This window comes from Hemitrygon akajei, chromosome 10 (assembly GCF_048418815.1).
Source record: "Hemitrygon akajei chromosome 10, sHemAka1.3, whole genome shotgun sequence".
Lineage (NCBI taxonomy): Eukaryota > Metazoa > Chordata > Chondrichthyes > Myliobatiformes > Dasyatidae > Hemitrygon > Hemitrygon akajei.
The window spans coordinates 121,119,416-121,141,196 of NC_133133.1; the positions used below are offsets into that span (position 1 = coordinate 121,119,416).

The window sequence follows — 21,781 nt, forward strand, 5'->3', positions numbered from 1 at the left end:
CACCATGTGAGAGTCTACTCCCATCTCCGTTAGTTTGTGCCTTAAGATCTTGGGCTGAAATGTGAAAGTATTAACCTGTCAAATCTCTTAAGAACTCCTCCTTCTCACCTTAAATCTATGCCCTTTAATTTTAGACACCCTAGTCATGGGAAAAGTCTTTAGTTATCTACTTCTCATAAATGTATTTACTTCTGCCATCCTATTCAATCTCTCATAAAGAGCCCCCTCCTGTTCAGGCAGCAATCTTGTGAAACCAGAAGTACACAGAATATTCCAAGTGCAGCCTAACCAATATTCTGTACAACTTTAACAGGACATCCCAACTTCTCACCAAATGAAGCCTGCAATATATCTTTCTCATCACTCAGTCTGTCTGTGTGGCCACTTTCAGGGAACTGTGTCCTTGAACTTCTAGATTTCTCTGTTCTACAACACTTCCCAGGGCCCTTTTGTTGTCCGTGAAACTCCTAACCTGGACTGACATCCCAAAAGGTTACATTTCAAACTTATCTGAGTTAAATTGCATTTGCCACCTACCCAGCTGGTCAAGATCTCACTGTGATTGCTGATAACTTTCTTCTCTGTCTATGGTTCCACTTACTTTAGTGCCATCTGCAAACTTACTATCCATGCCAGGTCCAAGAGCAACCAATGACCTGAGATTTAAACACCGGGCCAGGTTGAGAAGGTGAGGGTGCCAGAGCCAGATGTGAGGGACAAGCCAGTTCAGCTCGCTGCTCCGTGAGGTTTACTCGTCTCTGCACTGAAGTGGGGCTGTGGCCTGCAGCTAATAGACTCCTGGACCGGCAGCAGTGATGACTGGCTCCGTATCTGTGAACTCACTTTCATGAACTTCATTTCTGAATGTTATTTCCTTACTTTTATTGTTTGCACAATTTGGTTTTTTTTCTGCACATTGGGTGTTTGATGGCCTTTTTTTCAATGGGATCTATTGGGTTCCTTTGTTTTGTGGCTGCCTGTAAGGAGACGAATCTCAAGGTTGTATATAGTATACATACTTTGATAATAAATGTACTTTGAACTTTGTACATTCTCGTCCACATCTTAATCAAGTCCGCAAAACTTTGGTTTCAGGAGGACGAAGTCAGAGGTCCATGAGCCAGTTTTCATTATGGGAGCAGAGGTGGAGAGGGTCAGTAGTTCTAAATTCCTTAGCGTTAACATATTCCTCTGTCAACATATCCAAGGATCTGTCCTGGGGCCAGCACAGAAGTGTCCTCACAAAGTAGGCACAACTTTCTTAGAAGTTTGTGAGTTGTGGACTCCCTGTGTGCGCCAAGCGAGGTGGCAGCAGCACGTTACAGTAGCTCTGTGTGTTTGTCTTAACGTTATTTAGCATGTCCTTTTGTTTGTTTTTGTACCGGCTAGCAGCACTGCAAAGTAACAATGGACATTAATCTGTTTAAGAACATTTTCATCATTCTTCTGGCTCTCAGGATACCCTAGTGCTGTGACTACAGTAGCGGAAGCAATGTTGTATATACAAGGGAACAGCTACCAACAGCCTTTGTTTGCCCAGCAGAAGCTCGATATTCCGGAGGAGCTGAGACAGAGATACCGAGGCTACAGACCGGGTGAAAATGATGTATCAAGAGACAGACATATAAACCATATCTCCTGCCTATCATTATGGGGAACATAAGATCGCAGGCAAATAAAATGGAGGAACTATCAATACTCATGAGGACGCAGAACGAATACAGGGAATGCAGCATTATGTGTTTCACTGAGACATGGCAACACAATCAAATCCTGGATTACAATGCTACTGTTGAATAGGTTTTCAATGCTACAAGCAGACAGAATTAACCTGCAGTGTGGCAAGAGAAAGGGAGGTGGGCTTGCTGTGTTTGTGAACAGCAGATGGTGTAATCCTGGTCACATTTCTGTGAAAGGACGAATCTGCAGTCTGGACATCGAACTGCTTGCTATGAGTTTACATCCATGTTATCGACCGCGCGAGTTCAGCCACGCCATATTGCTCGTGTCTACGTTCCGCAGTCCCAATGCTGCATGTGATGTCATACGCATTACGATGGCGAGACTCCAGACTCAACACCCCAATGCATTCATTGCAGTACCGGGAGACTTCAGCCATGTTTCTCTCCCGACAACCCTACCCACCTTCGATCAGTTTGTCAAGTATCGTACAAAAGGAAATAAAACACCAGATCTCTTGTATGCAAATATAATGATGCATACTGCTCCACAGCTCTCCCCCCACCCCCCACTAGGAAGATCAGATCACAACCCGGTTCACCTCATGCCCTTGTATAAGCTCAGAGTACAGTAGTAGCTAACTACCACCAAGACAGTACAGAAATGGTCTCCAGTGGCCATCGAGGCCTTGAAGGGCTGCTGTGGGGTTACTGACTGGAATGTGCTTTGTGAACCATATGGGGAGAGCATTAACAGGCTTACTGATTGCATCACTGGCTACATCAGCTTCTGTGTGGACACTGTAATACCATCAAGGACTGTTTGCTGCTTCCCCAACAACAAATCTTGGGTCACCAGAGGTCTAAAGGCTCTTCTCAACCACAAAAAGAGAGCCTTTCGATCAGGAGACAGGGAGGAATTGGAACATGTGCCAATGGAGCTAAAGGAGGAGATCAAGGTGGCGAAAGAGGAATACAGGAGAGAGCTGGAGGATAAACTTGGGCAGAGTAGCACACGGGAGGTGTGGAGAGACACGAAGAACATCCTGTAGAGCTTTGGAATGCAGCTGTGAATAGGCTAATGAGTTAAACCAATTCTTCAATGGTTTGATAATTGCCCTCCTGTTCACACCCCTCTCAGCACACTAGTCCAGGTGCCAAGGCACCCAATACTCCCTCAGCACCAACGCCTCCCCTCCTCTCTCCTCCAGTTCAACACGTGGGTGAACAACACAGGCTACCTCTGTCAACATCCCCTCCTTCCCCTGCACCTTCCATTCAAACTTCGACATACCAACTACTATTGTCCTGATCTGTACCTCCCCAGCCCCACCTTCCACCAGCTCCCCAGGCATCATGGACTCACCCTCACTACTGAGCGGGTGAGAAGGGCTCTGGGGAAACTCAGACACGGCAAAGCCTTGGGACCGGATGGTGTGAACCCCAGGGTCCTGAGGGAGTGTGCTGAGCAGCTGTGTGGAGTTCTCCAGCGCATTTTCAATCCGAGTCTCAGCCTGGAAAGGGTCCTGGCTCTGTGGAAAACATTGTGTGTGGTCCCAGTACCCAAGAAAAGCAGCTGAAAGTCTTGAGTGACTACCGTCCAGTGGCCCTGACCTCACACATCATGAAGACCCTAGAGAGGCGGATCCTGGCTCACCTCTGACCCCTGGCCAGATCAGCCCTCGATCCCCTGCAGATTGCCTACCAGGAGCACATTGGAGTGGACGATGCTGTCATCTACCTGCTGAACAGAGCTGACTCTCATTGGATAGCAGGGCAGCACTGTGAGGATCATGATTTTTTGATCTTTCTCATACCTTCGATACCTACAGCCCTCATTGCTGGGGAAAGGCTCCGTTCAGTGCAGGTTGACACTTCCATTGTATCCTGGATAATGGACGACCTGACTGGCAGACCACAGTTTGTGCAGCTTCAGAGCTGTGTGTCAGACGTGGCTATAGTCAGCACTGGGGCCCCACAGGGGACTGTACTGGCTCCCTTCCTGTTTACCCTGTACACCTCAGACTTTAGATACAATGCTGAGTCATTTCATCTGCAGGAATTCTCTGATGACTCAGCATTAGTTGGGTGTATAAAGGAGAATGGGAGGATGAATACAGGGCCCTGGTGGAGGACTTTGTCAAATGTTACAAGTTGAATCATCTGCAGCTCAACATCAGTGAGACAAATGAGATGGTGATGGACTTTTGGAAGACCAAGCCTGCACTGCTCCCTGTTACTATTGATGGTGAGGATATGAATGTTGTGAGGAACTACAAGTACCTGGGGGTGCACCTGGATGACAGTCTTGAGTGGAGCACCAACACAGAGGCCGTGTATAAGAAGGGACAGAGTTACTTCTACTTCCTGAGGAGACTGAGATCCTTTGGAGTGTGCAGGCCTCTCTTTTGTATGTGCTACCAATGTGTTGTTGCCAGTACAATCTTCTTTGGGGCAATGACATCAACATGGGAGAGTGGTCTGTGTCACCACCCTCCTTTATAGCTGTGAAGCTTAGGTAATCTACAGCCATCACATCAAGTCCTTGGAGCGCTTCCACATAAGCTGCTTTCAGCGCATCCTGGGAATTACCTGGCATGAATGGGTGCCTTACATTGAAACACTTGTAAAGAGCAACTGCAGAAGTATTGAGGCCATGATCACCCAGCGTCAGCTGCAGTGGCTGGGGCGCGTGATAAGGATACCCCCATGTGGGCTACCCCGCAGAGTGTTATACAGCCAACTACATCATGGTCGACGCTCAGCTGGAGGGCTGAAGAATCGCTATAAGGATCAGATGAAGAATGCTTTAAGGAAGTGCAAGATCAGACCTGAGGACCTGGAGGATGTTGCTGCTGACCGTAACACTTGGCGACAGCTGAGTAGGGACGGGGTTCGTATTCTGAAAATGGAAAAAACAACCAGAAGACAGCAGAAGAGAGCCAGGAGAAATGCAGCCATGGTTGCCATCATTACCACCACTACCGCATATTCATGTCCCACCTGCAGTAGAGCTTGTGGGTCCAGGATAGGGCTGTATAGTCATCAAAGATCTCACCGTTAAAGGAGTGGACATCGTCATCGGATTCCAATGGACAACCAAAGAGTGTTTGTCTGTCTGTCTTTGGTGGGGGTTTGTGTGTGTGTGTGTGTGTGTGTGTGTGTGTTCTTTGTTTAACATTTCTATTTCTGTATCTCCCGGGTGAGCTGGAGTGTTTGTGATCATTCAGTAAGAAGAGGACAGGCTCTCCCTGGCCGCTGGGGCCTCTCTGCCCATCCTCCAGCAGGGAACAGCGTGGTGTGGGAGCTGAGGCCCAGGTGCGGTCAGAATTGAGAAACATTCAGAAACAGATAAGGACTATATCGATACATCATAAAAAGTACAAGGTTCAAGCTTGTATTTTATGTAGATATCCCTCAATCAAATAAAGGGAATGATAACAACAATCACCATGCCTGACTATAAATACAAGGTTCAGGCTTGTATTTTAAGTAGATAGCTCGCAATCAAATAAAGGGAATGATAACAATAATAACCACATCTGACTATAAATTCAAGCCTGATCTGGTTTTAGAGTCAAAGTCCCACAAATGGATATTACAACCGATCCATTATCACAGATAGGACAGTCCATAATAGCTGTCTGGATATGATATTACAGGATAAATAAGCAAGAACAACTTAGCTATTCCAAACACACATAACAGACAGAAAACAGTAAGTGAAAATCACCAGAAATATGCTGAATTAAATAAGGAAATTGAAAGACTGTGGAACATGAAGAGAGTACACAGTAGTAATACCTACAACGGGTATCTTCCCCGAGTCACTATACAATAGCAATAAACAATTAGGCCAACACAGTAATATTTATGTAAATCTCCAAAAAGCCACTTTACTAAACACCACTAGAATAGTCCGAAAGCTCCTTGCAATCGACAAATGAGTGTGCTTGGCTATGCCCATACTTTAACTTTTACTGCTTGAGCTGAGAAACAATAAGAACACGATAATAATAATCTCATCTGAAATATTTCGTTCATTTTCCTGAACATGGGTTTCTGAAGATAATCCTATTCTGTATGGTCATGCGTCCACATTACTAGGCTGCCATGCAGTATAATCAGTGAGAAACAGTTGTGTGAGTGTGTGTATGTTCCTCTTTTGCCAACACTGGAAGACAGTGGTTAGATTTTATCAAAATTGCGTAATGTGTTGTTAACAAAATGCTTGTTCTCAGCTACCCATGCATGTAGACACAAGCATAGACATGTAGACACAAGTAGATGTTTACAAACACACAAAACTAAATCCAGCTAATTACACAGACACACACACACACACACTCACACATACACACTCACTCTCTGTCACACACACACTCACACACTCTCACATGCACTCTCACACACTGAAGATCTGGACCCTCCCCACCCCAGATCTTCTCTCTTCTCCCCTCCCATTGGGCAGAAGATACAAAAGCCTGAAAGCACATACGACCAGGCTCAAAGGCAGCTGTTATTAGGCTCTTGAATGAACTTCTTGTAAGATAAAGTGGACTCTTAACCTCACAATATCCCTCGTTATGATCTTGCACTTTATCGTCTACCTGCACTAGCTGCAATGCTTTATTCTGCATTGTTACTGTTTTACCTTGTCCTGTCTCAATGCACTGTGTAATGATCTGATCTGTATGAACAGTCTGCACGACAAGCTTTTCACCATATCTCGGTACGTGTGACAATAGTAATAAACCAAGATATATGTGGAACCGGAGAGCGAAACATCGATACAATCATAAGCAAAGCATGCTTCTTTGCTTTCTGAAGAGGTTAAGGAGGTTCAGCTTAGCATCGAGCACTCTCGCAGACTTCTACATTCTACATTCATACAGTCTCTCTCTCTCTCTCTCTCTCTCTCTCTCTCTCTCTCTCTCTCTCTCTCTCTCTCTCTCTCTCTCTCTCTCTCTCTCTCTCTCTCTCTCTCTCTCTCTCTCTCTCTCTCTCTATCTCTCTCTCTCTCTCTCTCTCCCTCCCTCCCTCCCTCCCTCTCTCTCCCTCTCTCCCTCTCTCTCTCCCTCTCTCCCTCAGATAGTCGCCTGGCTCTCTAGATCATTACTAGGGTGTGTACTACACAGTCAGAAGTGCTGTTATTTGGGTGAGAAATCCCATTGAAGCAACAGTCCCTATTGACGCTGTTGTAAAGGAGAACGATGGATTGTGGGGTTGGAGGTTATTCCTGCCCGGTAACCTATCCAAAGAAAAACAAATTATCTGTTCGCTCAGAACAACTCAGGCAGCTTGACTGGTCATTATCCTTTCACTGTCTATAGAATCTTACAGGTGGCATGGTAGCATTGTGGTTAGCGTGATGCTGTATTTCTTTATTTGGATAATTCGTCTTCTTTTGCATATAGGTTGTTTATCAGTCTTTGTTTATGCATAGCTTTTCATAAATTCTGCTGTATTTCTTTATTTTCCTGGAAATGAATCTCAATGTAGCATACGTACTTGGGAAATAAATTGACTTTGACTTACAATGCCAGCCTAACACGTACAATACGGTAGAGGAACTCTCAGGTTAGGCAGCATCCATCGAAAGGAATAAATGGTCAAGAGGTTTTAGGCCAAGACACTTCATCAGGATTGGAAAGGAAGCAGGGAGAAAAATAACAATGCAGCAACCCGGGTTCAATTCCCGCCTCTCTCTGTAAGGAGATTGTACGTTCTCCCCATGACCACCGTCACTATGGTTTCCCCCATATTTCTTTTTTTTTGTAATTTATTTTTTTTATTGAAGTTCATCAAATAAACATTTCCATAAGATGTATTTCAGACATTGTACATATATATCATATAACCATATATATCACAAAATCTCCACAAAGTGTTTATCTGGGGTATATACTTATAGGAAAGAGTGGAAAGAAAAAACAAGCAAAGGGAAAGAACTATGTACAAGTAGGGAGTAATCTTTCTTTTTACAACAGATTCATTGATTTGTGAGAATAAAATCAGGCCTATGAGGCATTATGTAGTTAAACCATTTTTCCCAGTATGAATCAAATTATTCCAGCTTATGATTAACAGATGCTGTTATCTTCTCCATTTTGTAAATGTCCATTGTAATTTCCATCCATGCGTTTAAAGTTGGGCTCTCCTGTGATAACCATTTCCTAGTAAGAATCTTTTTACCAGCCACCAACAGTATATTCATTAAATATTTATCTCTTTTCAACCATTCTTGAGGTATATATCCAAAATATATGGTCTTACTCTGCAAGGGTATTTCACATTTAAAGATGTCTTGTAGGGCATTGTGTATCCCCCTCCAATAATTTTTGATAACAGGGCAGTCACAAAAAATATGATAATGATTTGCATTTTGATTTCCACAATTTCTCCAGCAAACAGGGAGGTTACTATCATAATGGGATTTCTGAGAGGGTGTAATAAAATATCTTATCAAGTTTTTCCATCCAAACTCCCTCCATTTCTGTGAACTGGTACACTTCCATTGATACCTCCATATTATTGTCCATTCTTCCTCAGATATAATTATCCCTCCTTCCTTCTCCCATTTTGTTTTAATGTATGAAGTCGAATGTGTTTTAAAATTTGACAACCCCTTATACATGCTTGAAATGATTCTACTACCATTATCTGAATTATATGCCTTTCTAAAGAGCTCTATCAAGCATGTATTTGCCTTGGTTACATTTTTAAGCGTCTTATTAACATATTGTCGCATCTGTAAATACTGATAAAAATCTTGTTTTTCTAATAAGTGTTTCTCTTTAAGCATTTCAAAACTGAACAGTGTTCCTTCTTTCATTATGTTGCAAAGAACTGTTATTCTTTAGCTGTCCAGTCCTTAAATCTAGCATCCAATTTATTTGGCGTAAAATCCGGGTCATATGCACACCATTTAAGAATTGCAATATCTCCCTCTAGATTATATTCTTTTATAGTGGTTTTCCATATTTTAAGAGTCAATTTCACCCATGGGTTATCAATAGTATTTATGTACCTTTGCAGGTTGTTATCAGCCAAAATTGCTTGTATGGGGATGGGAAGTACCCGCTCCTCAATGTTTTTCCATTGAGCGTCATATGATGGGTTGCACCAACATATCACAGCTCTCAACTGTGCTGCAAATAATAATCTCTAACAGAAGGCAAGCCCCACCCCACTTTTCCTTTGCTAATTGCAAAGTTTTGAGACAAACTCTAGGCCTTTTACCCTGCCAAATATACCTTGATAGCATCTTGTTCCATTCATTGAATTGATTTTGATTAATCTCTGTTGGTAGGATCTGAAAGAGATATAACAGTCTGGGCAGTATATTCATTTTAATAGACTCAATCCTTGAACTGAGACTGAAAAAAGGAATCAGGCTCCATCTTGCCACATCTTCCTTAATTTTTTTATATAGAGGCTGATAATTACATTCTGATAATTTTGCCAAATCTTTCAACTGGTCACATGGGTATAATATGGGGGGTGTGGGCTTTGGGCCTGAAGGGGCTGTTAATGTCCTGCATCTTAAAACAAAAGTAAGCAGACTTCAGCGGGAAGCTGTCCGTGTGGCTTTGAACCTGACATGTGCATTGTATATATTTAAAATGCAGTTAGACAGATTTTTGCATAGTAGGGAAATTAAGGGTTTTGGGCAAAACATTGGTAGATAGAGCTGAGTCCACAGCCAGATCAGCCATGAGCTTATTGAGTGGCAGAACAGGCTCGATGGGCCAAATGGCCGACTCCTGCTCCTATTTCTTATGGTCTTATGCTGGCTGGGCAACTTCATATAATTCGCTATTGTGCCTTTAGCATTATCTGTGGGTCTGAATTCCCATATAGACCAAAAGACCATAAGATATAGGAATAGAATTAGGCCATTTGGCCCATTGAGTCTGCCCCACCATTCAATCATGGCTATTTTATTATCCCTCTTAAACCCAGTCTCCTGCCTTCTTCCTGTAACCTTTGCTGATCACTTCCTCATCGATGTACGGGTTATTAGGTTAATCGGTCACATGGGTGTAATTGGGCTGCGTAGGCTTGTTGGGCCAGAAGGACCTGTTACTGCGCTGTATCTCTAAAAAAAATCCTATTGACACCCATATTTCTCAGAATATAGGAGTGACTATACTTTAATGGCACTTCACAAGTTGTAAAATACTTTGAGATTGCCTGAGATTTTATGTATATTTCACCTGAAGAACAAAGTAGAATCACAAAGCAGGTCAACAGTTCATGTTTTAATGAGAACTGTGGCAGAATTTAACGGAAAAGAAAAACAATAAATGTTAGGCTAACAGGGTCATTAACTAAAACTCTCAAAACTGGAAGTTAAATGCCAACACTGCGGCTGGAAGCAATAACTAAATACCAAAGCAATTCCGCTCCTTTACAGCGTCTGTGGAAACGATCGTCCTCTTTCCCAGGCAAGGACAAGGGTAAGCAGGGAGCATAGAATGAAAAAAGGGGGTTAAATACCACCATAAGGAAACAGTAATTAGCTGGAGCGTGCATATTCATGAACGCGATTGTCGAACCTGTTCAGCAGCCCACCTGTGCAGGTGCAGAGTCTGCAATTGAGATACAAATAGTCCTAGCTACCCTGCAACACCATGGGTAGATAGGGTTGTAAAGAGCCTTTGGCACATGGGCCTTCATAAATCAAAGTACTGAGTACAGGACTTGGAATGCTATGCTGAGGTATATAAGATGTTGGTGAGACTTAATTTGGAGTATTGTGTGCAGATCTGGTCAGCTACCTACAGGAAAGATGTCAATAAGATTGGAAGAGTACAGAGAACTTTTAAAAGGAACAAAGTTGCTGAAACTTGAGAACCTGAGTTACAGGGAAAGGTTGAATAGGTTAGGACTTTATTCCCCAGAGCGTAGGAGGATGAGGGGAGATTTGACAGGGGTATACAAAATTATGAGGGGTATAGATAGGGTAAATGCAAGCAGGCTTTTTCCACTGAGGTTGGATGAGACAAGAACTAAAGTCCATAGATTTGAGGTGAAGGGTGAAATAGTTAAGGGGTACTTCTTCATTCGGAGTGTGATGAGAGTGCGGCACGAGCATCCCCAAAAGAGGTGGATGTGGGTTTGATTTTGACGTTTAAGAGACGTTTGGATAAGTACATGGACTGGAGCGGGATGGAGGGCTGTGGACCAGGTGGAGGTTGATAATAACAGCTTGGCATGGACTGGATGGGCTAAAGTGCCTGTTTCTGTGCTACAGTGTTCTGTCTCTAGGGCTCACTGATTGATCCTTGCCTTTGGAGTGAAACCAGTGATTGCTATTTTTGGCTGAAGGTGTAGTGTTGGCTAGTACTGTTCTGCTTCTCTTGCATCTTCTCAAAGTCAAAGTAAATTTATTATCACAGTACACATATGCTAACACATACCATCCTGAGATTCATTCCCTTGCACCCATTTACTGGAAAATAATGAAATACAACAGAATTTATGCAAGGCTGTACGTACATAAGCAAAGACTGACAAACAGCTACTGCACAAGAGAAGACAAATTGTGCAAATAAAACAAAAATAAATAATACTGAGAACATGAGTTGTAGAGTCCTTGAAAGTGAGTCTTTAGGTTGGGGAATCAGTTCAGAGTTGAGGTGAGGGAAGTTCTTCACACTGGTTCAGGAGCCTGATGGCTGAAGGGTAATAACTGTTCTTGAACCTGGTGGTGTGGGACCTGAGGCTTCTGTCGTCATCATCATCGTCATCGTCGTGGCTATCCCTCGAGGTCAAGGATGATGGTCTTCGTTCCATTGATCCAGTTATGGGCTCTCAAGTGACTTATGAGTCCAATCAAGATGTGGCCCACAGAGCGAAGACACCTGTGTGTGTATTTGTTTAACGCATACTCAATGTTGCACTCCAAGAAGCACACAATACTTCATAAATTAACCAACTGATTCCAATGGCATGGAAACCACAACGATTGGAGTTGGTGGATTTGTTGCAGCCTTCATCCGCCTTCACAGCCGTTGAGTTCAAAGTAACTTCGTCCGCCTGTTGCACCGTTGAGATTTCGGTTGGATTGTTCTTTGTCAGGGACCTCACCCTCGACCTTACCGCCGTGGGTGACCCTACCAGGAGCATAGCTCCAAACGGCATCACTCTCGGGATCTCAGGACCACACAAGCTTCTCCACCCCAACGAGGTGAAAGTCCACGGAGAAGTAAGGCTTGTGAACCTCCAGCCGGATGGTGGTAGTGAGAAGAGAGCATGGGCTGGACAGATGCTGGTTTCTTGTGGCATCACTTCAGTAAATGTGCTCAGTGGTGGGGAGGGAGTGTTTTTTCCTGTGAGGTCCTGGGCTTTATTTATCACTCTCTGTTACTGGGCATTGTTATTTCAATATCAGAATGAGATGCAACCTGTCAGGGCACTCTCCACTCTGCATCTACAGAAACTTGCCGATTGTATGCAAACTTCTAAGAAAGTAGAGGCCCTTCTTGCCTTTGTGACAGCAGGTATTGTACATGCGTGTCCCAGGGTAGACCTGTGAGCTGCCCGCAGAGCATCAGCATATGTTGTCTATGCTATCTTGAGAGAATGCAATGGGGCAAAATGTGCTGTGGGAAACCTCAAGCACTATCACGGCACTTTGGTCTTGTACTTAATCCAGAGAAACACTAACAATGGATTGATCTGCCAGTACTGTACTATGTGAGGTCTCCGCTTGGATTATGTTCTCATGGGTTGGGCACACAGCCACCACATTCTGGCACAGAGCTGACAGTAATCGCAAAGTCAGTTGAGCCAAGCTGACTCATCAACATTCAGGCTAGGAATGTGAGACCAATTTTCTTTGGAATTCAACCATAAAGGCATGGAAAACTTAACCACTTGACAAGTTCAATCCACAGTTCAGACCCAGCAGTCCATGTGTAAACTTTTCTGAGACTATCGAGATATATAAGCACACCCTTTTCTGTACTGTGGCCAACCAGGTGCTTCCTACTGATAAAGTTCAACCTGCTTCCAAAGTCACTGACTTCAGATTTGCTTCTGGAATTAGACTAGAATTTCCTATGGAATCGCAACCTACAATCCACAATTTGTAGCAGCACTTAACAATTTCATTCCCAAACAACACTATAAATTGTTTTTGGACATTCAGTTCAGAGAATAGATATATGTTCACTTGTATTTATGAGTTTAGGGTTAATCTGAAGAATAGGTTTCAAGTATTTTAAGGATCTGATTGGGAGGGATCAGGGAAACTATTTCCTCTGTTGAGGATGTTAAGAAACTGAGAGCAAACGTTAAGGCTGGGCCATATAACAGAGAAGTCGAGAACCACACCCAAGGCAGCAGAAGTAAAAATAATTGGCTCTTCCAGAAGTCTGCAAGTACAGGAATAATTGGAGCTCTCAAGACTGGAGTTGGGTAATGGTAGGTAATGTAGCAAGCACAAAGGAAGGTGTGTGGAGCAGAGGGATAGGTCCCCCATAATCCAACTGAAAGATAAGATAAGCTTTATTAGTCACTTACAGTATACGTTAAAGCACTGAACCATACAGTGAGATAAGTTCTTTGTGTCAATGACAAACACATCTGATATGTGCTCTTTGCATCTACATTATGCTCCCACAAGAAAGCATCATCCATCATCAAGGACCCCCGCCATCCAGGCTACGTTCTCTTTTCACTACTACCATCGGGCAGGAGGTACAGGGGCCTTAGGTCCCACACTACTAGGTTCAGGAACAGTTATTACCCTTCCACCATCAGGCTCCTGAACCCGCATGGGTAACTTCCCTCACTTCCACTCCTAACTAATTCCACAATCCTATGGACTTACTTTCAAGGCCTCTGCTACTTGCTTTCTCAGTGCTTTTTTATTTGCACAATTTATCTTCTTTTGCATGTTGGTTGCTTGTCAGCCTTTTTATGTATAGTTTTTTATTACTAAATTCTATTGAATTTCTTTATTTTCAATGCTCAAAGTAAATTTGTTATCGGTACCTACACGTCACCATATACAACTCTGAGATTCAATTTCTTGCTTATTTTCCTGTAAACGCCCACAAGAAAATTAATCACAAGCTGGTGTATGACAACATATATATACTTTGATAATGAATTTGACTTTGACTTTGAGATATGCTGGGGGCAGCCCTTAAGTTTTGCCATGCTGCTGATGCCAGCACAGCATGACCAACAGCTTACTAACCCTAACTCGTACACCTTTGGACCGTGGGAGGAAGCTGGAGCACCCGGAGGGAACCCAGCAGTCACAGGGAGATCGCACGGGCAGAAGAAACTGAATCCCGATCTTACAGCCAGGACTGTAAAGCGTTGTGCTATCGTGCCGCCCAGAATGGCGGTGTCAGTTTAAGGGTTGAGTAGCCAGCTCCTTGTCTCAGTGCTTCTAAAGTATCCAAACACTGGGCTTCACAATATCCATCCTCTCACACCTTTATGTACCAGAAAGTGAGTGACTAAAGAATTACTCTGCCCTCCGGTTGCCATAACAGAAGCAGGGATGGGTTTCCTCTGTACACTGTTCAAAACAAACTCATAAATTCCTCCTGTAATCGGTGAAGAGCCAGAACTGATTTAGCAATTCATGACATGTCCAAGGCATTGTACTCATAGAATTACTATGCAGTCAGTGTAAATAACAAGGGCAGTCATTCCACACACAGATTGATAACACTGAGATGAATAGCTAGTCAATCTCTTGGTAATGGGATTGGTTAAGAGATGAGCTTTGGGTAGAACTCTCAGCTTTAAGTGTCATAGAGAGATGCAGTACAGAAACAGGCCCTCTGACCCACCATCAATCATCTCTTTACACTACTCCATCATTCATTCTCACCAACTCCCCAGCATTTATCGCCTTCCTACATACTGGGGCAACTAACAGTGTCCAACTAACCTACCAAACCACACCTCTTTGGGGTGTGGGATGAAACCAGAGCACCCAAGGGACACAGGGAGAATGTGCAAACTCCACACAGGCAGCACAAAATGTCAGGTTTGAACCCGGGTCTCTGGCACTGCGAGTCAGGGGCTTCACTAGCTGTGCCACCGTTATACTACTTCAATAATAATGGTTGAGGGAATGAACATTGGCCAAGACATGAAGAAAATTTACCCCATCCTTTATTGAAAATGTAAATTTTATACTGTATCTACCTGGTAAACAGGTGGGTTAGTCTGTTCACCTTAACTGAGAGACTGTGCAGTACTCCCTCTATACTGCCCCCGAAGGTGAAAAACTATATGGTAGATTAATGGAATAGAATTTAACAGCATGGCCTCTGATAGAGAAAAGATGTGTAGGTGTCAGAAGCAGCCAGGAGGAGCACTGCACCCACATCAGCCCCACAACCAATGATCATCAGGTGTGGTTTCATTATGTGTGCAGATATTTGCCCCATCTTATTAAGGATGCCCTACCTAAGGCAAGCTTAACTTCCTATCCTTCTCAGAGAAGTTGGAAATCACCCTGCCTCCGTGAACTTTGTCTATACTTCTCACTGATTCAGAATGGCAGTAAAGCAACCAGCACAATCAAAGACCCTTCCCAACAGTATATTCCCTCTTCTCCACTCTCCCATCAGGCAGAAGATACAAGAACCTGAAAACACATACACAAAGCTCAAGGGCAGCTTCTACCCTACTGTTATAAATTATTAAATAGTTCCCTAGTACGATAAGATGGACTTCTGACCTTTCAGTCAACCTTAAACTTTATTGTTCTCCTGCACTGTATTTTCACCATAGCTCATCATCACAGCTTGTCACACCAGACAGCCAGCCACTCTGGTGTTGTTTGGTTGATGTTGAGCAGGTCAGTGTCAGCTAAATCATTGAGAGTGGGCAGTTGCACAGAACGTGTTCAGTGTTCGGCACCCTTTCGCCACACTCACAGGATTTGCAGGTCTTTAAACCCCACTTCACCATATTGTCTCCCATCCTACAAACTCCCGCGCTCGCTCTGTTGAGAGTGAACCACTTCTGTCTCAAGCAGTGCCCCGTCTGGCAACATTTCTGTGGGGTCTTGCACTGTGTTGTTTGGTGGGGTTCTGGCTTCTGTTTGTTGCCAGAGGTCAATCCTGTATGTTTGGGGGGATGTTCCGTGCAGTAGTTCCTCCACTGTAGCAAAGCTTTTCCTCGATTTTAGGCATTTGGAAACTGGCACATGATGATGTAGTGGATGCCATGGTTCTGAGTTTTGTTTACCTTTTTCAATTTTTGTTGTAGTGTGTCTTCAGATCTCTATGGGAGCGATGCCTGCAAATCTATAAATGATATTAGTGGGTGTGGGGCGCAGTGTGCTCGTGATTATTCAGCAGGCTTTGTTAAGCAATGGGTCGATTTTCTTCACATGGGCTGATCTGCCCCACACAGGTACACAGTATTCTGCAGGTGCATAGCAGAGTGCTTGGGCAGTTGATCTAAGTCTGTGAGCATTAGCTCCCCATTTCGTGCCTGCTAATTTTTTCAAGAGAGAATTGTGAGAGCCAACTTTCCCTCGGAGTTTTTGGATGTGGGTGGCAAATGAGAGCGTCCTATCCAGTGTCATGCCCAGGTAAATTGGAGTCGGATGGTGTTCAAGCTCCTTCCCACACCAGAAGATCTTGAGTTTCCGAGTTGCTTCTCAATTCCTCAGGTGGAATGCACACACTTGAGTTTTTGATGGATTTCGGTTCAGAGACCATTTTTCATAACACTGCTTCATTGCTTCGAGGACTGCTGTAAGTCGTACTTCAGCTTCTTGGAAGGAGTTAGCTTGTGTTGCTATGCATAGATAAACCTGCGTGTGTTAGGAAAGGTTGGTTGGTCGTTTGTGTAAACATTAAATAGTGGAGGTGCCAGGACTGATCCCTGTGGTAGTCCGTTCTTTTGTGGATGCCACCTACTGTCAATTCCATTCATTCTACATAAAATCTGTGATTTTCTAAGAGGCTTTTTATTACTTTGGCTGTGGTTTCATTCTTTAACATTTTAGATAATTTCAGTAGAAGGCCTCTATGATTCACAGTGTCGTATGCTGCTGTTAAGTCAACGAATACTGCCCCTGTAATTTGTCGCATTTCAAAGTCGTCCTCAATATACTGGATTAAGCTCAGGACTTGACCGCAGCAAGAGCGGCCTGGCCTGAACCCGGCTGGGTCTGGTGTTAGGAGGTCCTCGACTAAGGGGGATATTCTTTTCAGTATGAGTCTCTCGTAGAGTTTATAGAGGGTGCGGAGCAAGGAAATTGGTCTGTAATTTTTAGGAATGTTGGGGTCTTTATTGGGTTTAAGGAGAGCAACAACTTTGGCTCTTATCCACTTTTTAGGTATTTTTAATGATCTTAGGCAACAGTTAAAAAGGGACAGAAGCCAGTGGAGTACTTTAGGTCCAAGATGTTTAAGGAATTCATTAAGAATCCCATCTATGCCAGCAGTTTTGTTGGATTTTAGCTGTGATACTTCATCCTTTAATTCTTCTAGGGTGAGAGGTGGGAAGTTGTTATTCCCGTTTCAGAGAGCTGACTCCATCTCCTGATGTTGCTTTCTCTTTTGCCTCCATTCCTTGTTATTTGGTCGACCATTTAGTATTAATTGGTGGGCAACCTGATTGGGTGTTACGGCAGCAATCCTCTGTGATGGTCTATTGTCTGAGTTGAGTTTCCGAACAGTTGCCCATGCCTTCTTACTGTTCTTGGTCATGTCTGTGTTTTCCACCAGTTCCTGCCAATGCTGTGTCTCTCTTGACTTAGTAGGGATAGAACTGACTCTCACATTTCAATTGTGTCTTGACCAAATGGGTCTTGGTTGTATAAGTTGACATACTCGTCAAAACTTTGCTTGATATCACTAGTCAATCCCTGAACATGTTTGGTTCTGCAGCCTCTAGGCATGTTCTGCTGCGCTACTTTCCAGATTAGTTGGACAAATTCATCTTAATGATTAGGTTCTGGTGGTATGGTATCGATAAGTTGATGAAGGGATTCTGCGAAAGATGTCCAATTTGCTTTTCTCAGGTTAAATCTTTGATGATACAGATCTCAGAACTGGACTGGACGGTGCTGGGAGTCGGGTATGTGTTGGAGGACTGTTCGTGTGAAGAGGTTGGAGTGTGCTGAGGTAACAAAGGCAAGCTCTGGGTTGTATCCTTTTCTCCATCTGGCACTTGTGAAGGTAGGGGTGTCCTTTGACTCGTATAATAGCTCAAGGCTGTTGTTTACTGCCCATGATACAACTTCTTCTCTATTTGCATCGTCATCTTCGTATCCCCAGGTGGTGCGATGGCTATCAAAGTCACCAATACGTTTTGTCCTGGAGATCTAGGTTAGGTGGCCACACAAATGGTTCATTAGGGGTCCGTAAACCAAGATGATATTTATGTGTTTTGTTTCAACTTTCAGAAGTTCCGCTGAGCCAGCTTGGATGTTTGCTGTGCTCATTACTATAGATTTATCTTTAACAAAGATTTGCACGTCCATATGTTTGGCTTGGAGTGTCACTAGCCAGGTGAATTCCCAGCACATAGGGTTGGATGCTCAGCCAATGAGTTTCCTGTATGCACAACATGTCCGGTTTTAATTTCTGCTTTACTGTTGCTGAAGCCTTCAATGTTGTGGCTAACGATTTCATGATTTCCAGTGGGCCGAGGGTTTATCCTTTTACCATCCACTGGATCACTTGGTCTGGCGCGTAATGTCCATAGCTGTCACACTTTATTAGACATTGTTATTATTTTAGCATGTTCTCTCTCTTTGCACTGTGTAATGAATTGATTGGAACAATCAAATCATTATGGTTTGCTACGGCAACTGCTCTGCCCATGACCACAAGAAACTGCAGAGAGTTGTGGACACAGCTCAACATATCACAGAAACCAGCCTCCCGCCTACGGACAGTCTACATTTCTCACTGCCTCAGTAAAGCAAACAACATAATCAAAGGCCCTCCCCACCCCGAATCTTCTCTCTTCTCCCCTCCCATTGGGCAGAAGATACAAAAGCCTGAAAGCACATACGACCAGGCTCAAAGGCAGCTGTTATTAGGCTCTTGAATGGACTTCTTGTAAGATAAAGTGGACTCTTAACCTCACAATATCCCTCGTTATGATCTTGCACTTTATCGTCTACCTGCACTAGCTGCAATGCTTTATTCTGCATTGTTACTGTTTTACCTTGTCCTGCCTCAATGCACTGTGTAATGATCTGATCTGTATGAACAGTATGCAAGACAAGCTTTTCACCATATCTCGGTACGTGTGACAATAGTAATAAACCAAGATATAAGTGGAACCGGAGAGCGAAACATCGATACAATCATAAGCAAAGCATGCTTCTTTGCTTTCTGAAGAGGTTAAGGAGGTTCACCGCAAACTTCCACAACGTGCTGTTGAAAGTTTTGTGACTGGTTGCATGATGTGCACAGGAAGCTAAGGAGCTGAAGAAAGTAGCGGACTCTGCCCAATACGTCAGGACTGTATTTATCCCTCCCCACCACCGTAGGCATCCACAGGAGATGCTGCCTCAAGAAGACAACATCCATCATCAAAGATGCCATGTTCTCACATCTACTATCGGGCAGGAGGTACAGAAGTCTGAAGTCCCACGAGAACAGCTAATTTCCTTCAGCCATTAGCTATTGAACCAGGCAGCAAAGCACTGATGTCTAATTTAGCAACAGTATGATCACTTTGACCATTTTGCACTAAAATTGACTTTTTTTATTATTCTCATTGTGTTTTCTTGTAAAATTCTGTAAGTTAAATTTACATCTTTCTTGTGAATGCTGCTTATATGATGCTATGTGCTGGCAATGGTGTTTCAAGTAAGATTTCAGTGCATCTATGTACACATGTACTTGTCTATATGAAAATAAATGCAACTTTCATTTATATAGCTCCTTGCTACGTCCCAGAACAATTTACAGTCAATGAAGTTCTTCTGTAATTGCTGTTACAATGTAGGAACCACAGCTTATTTGCATATTTTAAATCACCATAAGTTGCACAGTGATAACAAAAATGTTTTTAATGATTTAGATTAAGGGATAGCTCTTCCCTCCTCGAGCGCGTTATCTGCGATTATTTCTAAGATGACAGATGGCACGAAGGAGTTGCAGATAGTGTCGAGGTCGTCGTAGCTTTCAACAGGATATTGACAGGGTGCAGAGCAGGGCTGAGAAGTGGCAGACGGAGTTCAGCCTGGAAAAGTGTGAAGTGATTCACTGCAGAAGATCAAAATTAATGGCAGGATTCTTAGCAGTGTGGAGGAACTGAGGAATTTAGATGTTCTACGTCCATAGATCCCTCAAAGTTGCTGTGCAAGTTGATAGGGTTGTGAAGCAGGCATATGGTGGGTTGTTCATTAGCCGGGAGACTGAGTTCCAGAGCCATGAGGTAATGCTGTAGCTCTATAAAACCCTACTTAGACCACACTTGGAGTACTGTGATCAGTTCTGGTTGCCTCGTTATAGGAAGGATGTGGAAGCTTTAGAGAGGAGACTTACCAGGAGCATGTCTTATGAAGATAGGTTGAGTAAGCTAGGGTTTTTCTCTTTGAATTGAAGATGGATTAGAGGTGAATTGACAGAGGTGTACAAGATGATAAGAGGCATAGGCATAGATAGCCAGAGACATTTTTTTTCCAAGAGTGAAAATGGTTAATACGGGGGTGGGGGGCATAATTTTAAAGTGATTGGCAGAAAATATAGGGTGGGTGATGGGTGCAAGGAATGCCCCACCAGGGTGCTTGCCAGGGTGTGAGGCAAATACATTAGGGACATTTAAAACACTCTTAGATAGGCATGTAGAAAAATGGAGGCCCATGGAGAAGGGAAGAGTTAATTAATCTTAGAATAGGTTAAAAAATTGGCACAGCATCATGAGGTGAAGGGCCACTGTGCTGTCCTGTTTTATGTTCTAAGCCACAAATAACAGTCAGTAGAACCATATCTCTGGACCCTACCAATCTATGCTAAAGGTAGGATTAGACCTTACACCTCATACACGGCTGTTGCATAGACCCAGTACAACTCTCCTTTTTTTGAAAGCATGGTTTGCAAAGATTAAAAACATATCAAAAGACTATAAGATACAGGAACATTCAGCCCATTAAGACTGCTCCACCATTCAATCATGGCTGATAATTTTCAATCCAGTTGTCTCAACTTCGTCCATTTGCCCCTTATCAAACAAGAACGTAACAATCTCTGCCTTAAATACACCCAACAACATGGCCTCCACAGCCCTCTGTGGCAACAGTATCATGTAGAAATATAAACCTTATAGGAGAGTTAACAGAACAGAATGCGATATCAAGCCACATGGGGAATAATAAGGCAAAACCAAAAACTTGGGTAAAAGATGGATTATTAATAAAACTTCTTAAAGAATGAAAGAGACAGGAGTGTTCAGAATGTTCAGGGCTTGTGGCTAACTGGCATGGCCGCCTGCGACAGAGCAATTGCATTCACAGATGATTGAGAGAATAGAATTGGAGATGGGCCGACACTGGAGGTGATATTTGTTCAGAAGTTATGAAGATAAATTGAGACTACAGACGATATAGAAACAAGTGTGGGAACTTAAGTTCAAGAGCCACGGAGTAATGTTGCAGCTCTATAAAACCTTGGTTAGACCACACTTGGAGTATTGTGTTCAGTTCTGGTTGCCTTGACATAGGAAGGATGTGGAAGCTTTAGAGAGGGTGCAGAGGAGATTTATCAGGATGCTGAAGAGTCTTGGCCCGAAATCTTGACTGTACTCTTTTCCATAGATGCTGCCAGGACAATAACATCCTGTGGGAGAGCAGTTTCCAGGCATGTACACCTTATCCTGAGCTCTGCCCTGGGGACTTTCATTCATTACAATACATGTTGACTTCCTTCTGTTATAGTTTAGCAAAGCAGCCCAGACTGGACGTTATCAGCTACAAGTTCCACAGTGTTAAAATAGAATCCATGACTAAACCTTTGGATGGAAGCCTGTCACCACCAGCTCTGTGCTCTGTTCCTTTCAATTAGGGCATCATGGTAGTGTAATGGTTAGTACAATGTTAGTATAGCTCAGGGCGGTTCCAGAGTTTAGAGTTCAAGTCTGGCTCA

General features: G+C 43.4%; 1 long non-coding RNA gene across 2 annotated transcripts in view; it reads left to right on the top strand.

Annotated features, from left to right (window-relative positions):
- Nucleotides 1-21,781, top strand: part of LOC140734629 (uncharacterized) — a 92,630-nt gene that overhangs the window by 38,383 nt on the left and 32,466 nt on the right. Inside the window, exon 1 of one of the 2 annotated variants that reach the window (XR_012100579.1) lies at nt 17,705-17,857. The exons of the other annotated variant lie outside the window; for it this stretch is intronic. This is a non-coding gene — a long non-coding RNA (uncharacterized lncRNA). Of the gene's footprint in view, nt 1-17,704; nt 17,858-21,781 lie in introns of those variants that run through there. 2 annotated transcript variants of the gene reach the window in all.